Raw genomic sequence first — 8,987 nt, 5'->3', positions numbered from 1 at the left:
GCAGATACTTGCAAATTGTAGTGACTTCAGCTCTAGGCTGACCACTTGACTGATGGGTCCCTTTGTGACATTCTCAGTTCACCTTGCATGGCATGGAAGCAGTGCCTTGATACAGCCTTGTGTGAGCCTTGTGTCATAGGTCATAAGGTAGGTCTGTGCTCATCTCCTCCCATGCTGCATGGCATGGCAATAAACAAGTCTCTGTTTGTCTTCTGCTCCTGCACTGTGCTTCCTGGATTTGTTTGATATTTGATTTGATGTATCCCTGTCTTAAATAGCTTAAAACACCAGGCCAAGCTTCAAGCTAGGAAGAACAGTGGTTTACCAACTGTTCAGCCCCTGACTAATATAAGAACAACAATACCAACCACTTATCTCTTTGCCCATTGGAACAGGGATAATATTTTTTTTATGAATCATCTACATCTGCACATTTAGAGAAACCTAGAGCAGCTCAGATATTGAAACATGTAGTACACACATATTAAGATGTTAAATCTAAAAACTGACTCTGAGTTAAAATTAACCACAATGATTTTAAGTAAAGTTGTTTTTTTTTTTTCCTCCAGGAAAATTTAATCCCAGAAGTCCTTAAAATTTTCTCTCTTATTTTAAGGTCCCAGTTCAACATTACTCTAAGCTGAGTTTTACAAGTTTTATGATTACATGATTATAAAATCAACACAGTGCATCTCCATCCTCTAAAGAGTTAACACTGTTCTATTTACCAGAGATATTTTTTTCTTTTAGGGTGTTAAGAAATTATCCCATAGAATAATTTCAGTTGTCACAGTGCCTGTCCACATGATCCAACTCTGAAATTCTCTTTTGGTCAAGATGCAACTTGTAAGAAATAGAATAAAATTCAAAATCAACTAATGTACAAACAAACATGCCTTATTAGACTGAATAGCATGACTGTCATCATCAGCTCTATATCCTGTTTAGGAGAAGACAGACATAAATATTATTTCAAATGTTGTTTGATCTGTCTTGGATTCATATACTCTTTAGTCTAAGGAAAAAAATGCCTCTCTCTAATGGCAAATATGATTACAAACACATGTAGTATTTTACATAATCAATCTATTATCTAACCCCAACAGAAAGGAACATCTCTCTTCTTAGTTATAATAACTTAGCATTGCAACTATACCCTCAGTACCTCACCTTGGAATACACATCCTTTCTTGAGTTCCAAGGTAGTCAAACCAATTTTACTCTTAGCAAAGAAGTAACCCACAAAGAAAATTTAGCATGTATAATAGCAAGGATTGCCATGTCTTCTCGTAATTCCTATGCTATCACAGTACTGGGAATTGGGGTTCTTAGGAGTTAGGACAATGGGAAGAAGTGTATTCATAATTGTGATTGATGTCTTTATAAAATATTCATGAGAGACACATTGCTCTTTAGGTCATTTGAGGACACAGCAGGATATATGGCTATCTATGAACAACGAAATGGTTCTTACATTATGGAAAATCCATCAGCCTCGTGATTAGGGACTTAATTTGGCACTCCAAAACTAGGTACAATAAATGATATTGTTTGTAAGCTTTGCAGGCCAGGGCAACTAAATACAGAAGCTTGAATAACTGAGGACAATTGCTTTCAACAAAAGAAGCGGGAAGCAATGAAAATTCATCCTGTTGAAAGGGTTCAACTGAAATATGCTTATCATTTCCAATGTAGTTATTTCTACTGATGCTAGAATCCTTAGATGTAATATGCCGACTGTAAGCACTAATCTTGCCTCTACAAAAAGTCCCCATGAAACAAAGTTGATACTCTTCTTAGTTACTAAACAATACAGTAATCGTATTGTCATCCCAATTGGTCACAAAATGTGCCTTCTATTTTACTCCAAAATAAAAAATGCTGGAGTTAGTTTCATGTGATGGGAAGACGGATAAAACCGTTTGTATCTTCGAGACCTAACCTCCACTGTGATCTGCCATATGGCCTGTCACTTTGCATTACAAGACACAATATTTGTTGGTTTTCTTCTCTATTATAGATATGTATTCAAAATAATAATTTATGTCAGGCCCAACAAGCAATATGCAATTTATGATTAACTTAAAATGAAGTAATTACTTTTAGCCTCACCTATTTCCTTGATGATTGCTGTCAAATACCATCACCAGACAGCACGAAAGTGGCCATGTTTGTAAATACATTACCAAATCTAAAACCTAACCCAATATAAAGCACCAATGAACATATAAAAGTAAACTGACCCATCTTTACAAAGCATTCTTGTTTTCATTTATTATCTTCTCTTACCCTCCTTAACAGCTTTGCTTTCTTCCCCATTTTTATTGCATCAAAGCAACCATTTAAAACACATGAAATATTATTTCTCTTTATTATGTACATTTTCATAAAAATAATTGTAATATGATAAGTTAAACTTACATCGAGATATTTTATATTAACAACAATGTATTTACCTTGTACAAAAATGTGAAATATACATGAAGAGATCATGTTTACCTCAGCAGCATTGAAGATGGCTGAAAAAATGCCCAGATACATGGACAAAGACTCTATAGCAGATGTGACAGCTAAACTTGAGCCAATTTTCTCAGAAGATAAATCACTGTACAGGAGTGAAAAAAGGACCAGTATCAACCTCTTACTCCTGATTGTTGCTGTGTTTTATATAGAAGCAGGGGACTTTAAGGGTCCTACAGAAAACCTGACAAAACAGAGCTGAAAACATTCAAAGCATTTTTCCAACCCTTTATTGATAGACCAACAGCTATTACACAGAATACTGTATAGAGGTTGTTGAGCACCTAGTCTGTCAAATCATAAACTGATATCTAAGCTTTATAAGAATAGTGAAATCTTTCACTCAATCAATCTTCAGCTTAAAACACCCAATCGGTTCAACAGAGGCCGGAGCTATTGTTGTCGACTTCCACTACTGATGAATGAGAATTTGTGAGTTTGCCAATACCAATTATTTAATAGAGAAAGTAACAAAAACATAGCAACAATGCCATTCTGCAAGATAATAGTTGTATCCAGAAATACATAATTTCTTTAAAATTGACAATATTTTATTAAATAAGATGAAATACTTATATATCATAACATTTTAACAGTTGGAAAAAATATAAACAAATTATTATTTCAAATTATTTAACAAAAAATCTTCAAAATGGCTATTACAAAATATCAAACAAACAAAAGGACAAGTTTACTATTGGCAGATCTAGCAATGATACTGGATACAGTTTGCTAATTATTAGAGATAAAATTATGATTAACAAGTAAATATAAGCAAGTAGAATCAAATGGAACTTCTACCTTTGAAAATAAAAATATCTATTTAACAATAACTAAAATTCTAAACAGAGATTTGACTTAGCAAAGACAAATTCAATAGATGGGATAGATATGTAAATTTACTTAATGGATAGAACAGAATACACACTGAAGAAAAATGAACATGTCCGCAAAAGCAAAACAGCAGTAACAAACTCCCGAAAGGGACAGAGAGCAAACCAAAGTTAGATATTTGAATTTTTCAAAGGTAAAATAAACCATTTTTAAAGGTTTTTTAAAAATAAAATATTAGTCCTATAAGGAAAAAAGAAAAAAAGAAATACCATAAAAAATAAACAATAACTTAGAAACAAACTGGGTGTATATCAGGATAGCTGTAAATGAACACATGTATAAAAGTCACCCTCAATGTGCTGCAATGTAAAGCACACTATGAACAAAGGAGAGCAGCCTGGGCCTCTCTGTGCACTAAGATCAACTGATAGATTGTTTCTCATCTGAACCTCTGGAAACCAGCAGAAAGTGGAACAACATAATGACAGAACTTCACTGGAAAATCACTTTCAAGTTTGCCAAAGAAATGATTGGAAAAATACAGGTTTGTAAGCTTTCAATTCTCCAAAGCAACTTCAATTATCATCAAAAGCTGTAATAGTGTGGTGTATTCGATCCATCGAGTGAAATGGCATTCCCGGATGATATTAAAGTTTGCAGCTAAAACCAAAGCTTTTTGTCCTTCAAACTCATTGGTTGTGTTTTAGAGTTTTGTTGATATGAACATATACTTGATTCTACCATAACAGTGTCATTCAGATTGCTTGTCCTACCCTAAAATTTTCTGATTTCTATGTGTTTATTCTTATTCTTTCTCGCTGTATTTCTGGTAATGACTGATTGGTTTTCTACCTGGGTGGCCTTATCTTTATAGTAGTGTCATAAGTTGGAATTATAGAGAGTATGTCCCTAACAGACAATATATTTCCCTAATCAAGATGGAATTTAATTCCCTCTATGTGTAGTAGTGACTTGAGAGCATATCAAAAAGTACTTAATTGTTTTATGTGTCATAGTTGTTCACCCACTCATGTATTGAAAGACAACTTTGTTTCAATCCTCATGATTATGAATAAAGTTACTCTGAATATTAATGTAAAAATTTTAGGCACATACTCACTAATGTAGATATGTGCTTGGAAGCACAAAGGTTGTAGAATATGGTAAAATAATGATTAATATTAAGAGAAATAAATATAATTTCCGAATTCAACAAATATGCATATGTACTATTCTATATAGTGAGTTCCTTCATTTTTAATATCTCTAATCATGGCCTCATTTAGTCATGTAACCATTTTAATCTGTATACAGCTGCATCTCATTGTGTTTTTTATCCTCCAATCTCATCATGACACTACATTGTCAAAAAGTGGCATAATGGGAATAGAGCAGGCAGCCTTAACCTCATGGCATTATGTTACTGACTGCTCTATCACAGTCAATTAGTGACCCTTTCCCCAGAGTGCTCAGTTGTATGTAATAATTTACACCTAACATCCTGTGATGGCCAAAGAAAAATTATATGGTACCAGGTATCCCTGAAGTGCCATTGATCTTTGCTCTGTAATGCATGTGAGATCCTGAGGGACTTCAGAGAAGATCAGAATAAGATAATGTTGGTCTTGCGGAGAGATATTTAACTCCTTACTTTCTGCCTTCTTAAACTGCCTTATTGCTTTAAGACTGAGAAGAAGTCTTTTTATTACCAATCAACAGAAAAGAGTAACAACTGAGGGAGTAAAACAATTTTCTTTCCCAGCCACATATTCCATTGGTAATTGCAATGTCCAACTTTGATATCTCTCTCCATAAACACTGCCTTTAGACTCCCTCATATGGTATATTATTTGCCTATTAGGCTGCCTTCCCTCTGCTAGCAGTAACAACAAATTCATTTAATAAAATTTGAATTGAGTCTAAGTCTTTGATTTTTCCCAGTGGGTTAAAAAACACAACATGACAATATAGTTACCTGATGAAAATTATTCTAAAATATGAAAATATTATAAAGCTCTTAGCTTCAGATGTTTGGATGGCAATTCTTTTAATTCTCAAAACATTTCATATCAAATATATTCAGATATGTGCTTCACACTTATATAAATTTTTATGTATCAAAAATACTTGGAATTCACCTTTCATTGTCTAATAGACAGAAATCAAAATAGGGACAGATGTTATCAAGCCCATTCCAAATCTTTGAAAAGCATGTTTTAAACTACTTTTTACTTGTGCCTTAAAAATATGACCATGGTGTTGTCTTTTGCTTGTTTGTTTTGTTTTAACAAGTCATCACAAAGATACTATGAAAGTGTGCCATATCTTCATACGTGATACTAGGAAACTAAACAGGAAACAAATTCAAGAATATGGCATTTATTCAGCCTTGAATGAAGGGTTTTTATTATTATTTATTTTATTTTATTTTATATTTTGCATCTTCATTGCCACATTTAACTTCCTTTTTCCTCTTAAATTGGCCATATAGTTCATTGGACTGAACAATACCTAATTTCTTTTTTCTTTTGTTTTAATTTTTTATTAGATATTTTCTTCATTTACATTTCAAATGCTATCCCAAAAGTCTCCTATACCCTCCCCATACCCTGCTTCCCTACCCACCCACTCCTACTTCTTGGCCCTGGAGTTCCCCTGTACTGGGGCATATAAAGTTTGCAAGACCAAGGGGCCTCTCTTCCCACTGATGGCTGACTAAGCCATCTTCTGCTACATATGCAGCTAGAGACATGAGCTCTGGGGGTACTGGTTAGTTCATATTGTTGTTCCATGTATAGGGTTGCAGATACCTTTAGCTCCTTGGGTACTTTCTCTAGCTCCTCCATTGGGGGCCCAATACCCAATTTCATTGATTAGCTAACTTGGTTGTTCATGATCATTTTGTCTAGGCATGGATATAAGCAACCAGAAGCCAAAAAATAAAACTAAGTGCCAAATTGAACAATTCTAATGAAGAATAGGTATTTTTGAGGGAACTGTTTTTGTTCAGTATTTTACTTTTAATGTATGGATTATTTAATAATTTGGTTAACAAAATTCTTTTGGAATATTTGGATATGAAATCTATTTTGTCTTAAGTGTTCATATGCATTGATTATTTCAGCACTATGTATTGATTCTCACAATTTTTGTGTAAGATTGTTCTTAGTCATGCCCATAACTCTTGGTTATATGTGTTCCATGAATGTAGTTATTAAGTTATTCCTCTTTCCATGAGACTAGTGACATCTTCAAGAAAAAATTTTACTGTGTCCAGAAAGAACTCTGGTTCCTTCCCTCATGTTTTCACTTCAATGAAATTAAAGATATTGTAGAGATTGATCTTGAACCCCTTTCTTTTCTGATCTTTTTTCTTTACTAATAACCTCTCAGGTATTTTTTATATTCATTTTAAATGTGCTTTTGCACCTTAAAGTGATTTATGGTCTATAGACTCTTTCATTATTGGTCATTTTGTTGTTGTTGTTAATCTTCAGAGGTTCTTGTAAAGTCTTCAAGGAACAACTTCTAATTGACTGTCTTATTCTACATTGATGCTGGAGAAAGAAAGGCATCTCCTATACATTTTCCCTTCTTTTTGAAACATTAAGAAAAAGAAATAAAATTGGAAACAACTACTTTTGAATTCAATATATTCCCTTATTAGGACTCAAAGGTAAAATAAATTGCTTTTCCACTTTAAAAAATAAAATAACATATTTTATGACAACAAAAATCATAGCACCACTTTGACATTGATGTGTGATCTTACAGACTAGAAATATTTACTAGTGTGTATTTCTTTTTCTCTCAGTTCTAATCAATAATTAGCAGATATGCACACATCACTGGCTTTTCATTCACACAAGGTTTTCAAAAAATATAATCTTAGAAACATAATATGAATGAGATCTTATAAAATGAATCCATAAACTGGATTGTTTGATGGTGAATTATTAGAAGTAATTAGTGAATTTAAGTAACTTTAGCATTTTAACATGTTTTCTCTTAGGAGTTATGCTTAAATATTAGCCTTTAACATTTATGTATCATTCATATCTTAGAAATATCTAGATTGGTACATGTAAGTTGAAAGAATGAGTTAAAAGATCATAGTTATTTTTTTTTAAATCTGAAATTCATTTTAGAAATCCAAGTCATTGACTTCTTACTTCATAAGATTAGTATCTATTAAAGATGTGACATGTGCTAGAAATGCCTCTACATATCTTTCATGCATCATTTCATTAATGTAAATTATAAACACCTAGGGAAGTACCTGTTTATACTGTTAATACTGTTGGAGGGTGACAGGAAATTACATGCACAAAGTCCAGATGCCTGAGAACAAAGATTGAAATGCAATTGAGGTGTTTCAATGCTGAGAAAAGCAACACCACTTACTGTTGCTTCTTGGCACGATTTTTCTTTTTGTTAAAAAAAAAAAAAAAAAAAAAAGCAGATTAAATATTTAGTATAAATTACTAAAGTTTTGATCAAAACGTAGCAGTTAATTTTCATTCCTAAGATGACTTATTATATATTAATTTCAGAAGAGGAAACATGGTTCCCTTGTTTTAGTGCTTGACCCACCCAGGAGTGATGTATGGGTTAGCTTCCATTGTTAGTTTAAGAGAAATATAGCAAACTCAGGGCCTATGTGAAGACAATGTGTATCACAAACTATACATGACACGAGTCTCAAGTGGTTCAATGTGAATACTTTAAAGTTTGAAAAACAATGACTTTGAGTAACAACAATGTCATTTGAAGTTTTATTATCATTATTATTATTCAAAATCATTGATAGTCATAAAACCATTTAACACTTACTTTGTTCCAGTAATTTACGTATGAATATAAAGCAACATGATTCAGAATGTCTCTGATTTTATAGTGTTTTAAGCGATTATCCATATATATAATTAAGCAAATTGTTAGGACTCATTAAATCCATTGTTCCTAGGTTTTCTAGACTTTAGGTGTCTTAGGCTACATGAAAGCTTAATATACAGATAGGTAATGTTTCATGTATATCAGCATGTTTATGCTACAATAGGTAAGTACAATGGTAATGTGGAAATGTTAAAGATAAATCAATAAAATGCTTGCTTTATTTTGAACATATAAAGTAACATCTAATAACCATCGGAAAGAATGTAGATAGAAAGGTTTTTAAAATTTGAATGCTCATATTCAGTAATTTGTTTATGGTACCATAATTTGTCTTAAGTCTTAGCATCCTAATTCTTCCTGAATCTGTATTCAAAGTTAAAACAATCAGAGTTAACACATCTTTCTGGAATATATTGCATATATTAGAAGCATATTTTTAGCATCATATAATTTGGAATCTTAAAGAAAAACATCTTTTTAAAATAAGGCCAAATTTTTCAGAATTTCAATTCATGGCTGAATTGTCTCAAAACCATTCTACCAATGAGCATGCATATGTAATGCCATGTCTCTGGATACAGGTATCTTTATTTTTGTACATTACACACTTAAATTCTGTGTTTTATATTATTTTGAAAAGTTATATATTTGAGAGTATATTTCTGTTAAAGCAATAGGAGCATTCTATCTACAATTTTTTTTTACCCCTGAGGCAGACTGTTGAAAAATGGACATAA

General features: G+C 32.4%; 1 non-coding gene across 1 annotated transcript; it reads right to left on the bottom strand.

Annotated features, from left to right (window-relative positions):
- Window positions 1-255: 255 nt before the first annotated feature.
- Window positions 256-400, bottom strand: LOC115031196 (small nucleolar RNA SNORA48). The gene has a single exon (XR_003836815.1). It is a non-coding gene; the product is annotated as a small nucleolar RNA SNORA48 (small nucleolar RNA).
- Between the last annotated feature and the right edge of the window lie 8,587 nt (window positions 401-8,987).

The sequence above is a fragment of the Mus caroli genome, unplaced genomic scaffold (genome assembly GCF_978045245.1).
Source record: "Mus caroli unplaced genomic scaffold, Mus_caroli_1 scaffold_4, whole genome shotgun sequence".
NCBI lineage: Eukaryota > Metazoa > Chordata > Mammalia > Rodentia > Muridae > Mus > Mus caroli.
The sequence above is the reverse complement of the archived record's forward strand: the minus strand, read 5'-3'. Positions and strand labels throughout refer to the sequence as shown.